This window comes from Cucurbita maxima, unplaced genomic scaffold, assembly GCF_002738345.1.
Source record: "Cucurbita maxima cultivar Rimu unplaced genomic scaffold, Cmax_1.0 Cma_Scf01546, whole genome shotgun sequence".
Classification (NCBI taxonomy): Eukaryota; Viridiplantae; Streptophyta; class Magnoliopsida; order Cucurbitales; family Cucurbitaceae; genus Cucurbita; species Cucurbita maxima.
Genome location: NW_019273562.1, coordinates 2790 through 3841, shown reverse-complemented (window position 1 = coordinate 3841; position 1052 = coordinate 2790). Strand labels below are relative to the sequence as shown.

General features: G+C 30.8%; 1 non-coding gene across 1 annotated transcript; it reads right to left on the bottom strand.

Moving 5' to 3' along the window:
• Positions 1-687: 687 nt before the first annotated feature.
• Positions 688-760, bottom strand: TRNAF-GAA. The gene has a single exon. It is a non-coding gene; the product is annotated as a tRNA-Phe (tRNA).
• Positions 761-1052: the final 292 nt, after the last annotated feature.

Genomic DNA, 1052 nt, shown 5'->3' with positions numbered 1-1052 from the left:
TGCAACATAAACCAAGTGCGGTGAACATGGATTAAACATGTAACCTTGAGATATTCATTCCCAACTGAGCTATCCCCGCGAACATTAAAAATCAAAATTCATGTGTAAGGGTATTTCCGCTAATTCATTATTCATTGAAATTTTAAAAATAAATAATAACTAATTTTTTATTGAATAGTTAGCTTATGTAAATGGAAACTGGTGCGGTGAACGTGAAGATTAAACACGTGACCTTCAAATCTTTAGTTTGACACTCTCCCAACTGAGCTATCCCCGCTAAGATTAAAAATAAAAATTCATAAGTAAAGCTATTTCCACTAATTCATTATATTTTAAGAAGAATTTATAATAAACTAAACTATAAGATATAATGAATGTCGATCAAACACAAGACCTTCCAATATTCAATCTGATGCTCTCCCAACTAAGCCATTCCAGATAACATAAAAAAAATGAATAATCACATGTTTTAGATTGAATAGTCAAGTTGTGCAACTTAGTCAACTTATGTCAGTTGGATAAAAAACGTGCTAGATCTTCCTCTAATTCATTGAGATTGAGATACCTTTAAATCTTCAATATGATGCTCTCCTCACTAATACTCTAATTCATTGAGTATGAGATTTTAAAAAGAAATAATCGCTAATGACACTTATTTTAGAGTCAAATTATGCAACTTAAACAAAGTGCGGTGAACATGGATCGAACACATGACCTTCAGATCTTCAGTCTGACTCTCTCCCAACTGAGCTATCCCCGCAATCATTAGAAATAAAAATTCATCAGTATAGGTATTTTAGCTGATTCATTGAGATTTTAAAAAGAAATAATGACTAATTTTCTATTGAATAGTCAGGTTATGCGCAATAGGTGTGGTTAACATGGAGATCGAACACGTGACCTTCAAATATTAAATTTGACTCTCTCCAAACTGAGCTATCCCTGCTAACATTAAAAATGAAAATTTTTAAGTAAAAGTATTTACGCTAATTAATTGAAATTTTAGAAAGAAATAATCACTAGTTTTAAATTGAATAGTCAAATTATGCAAG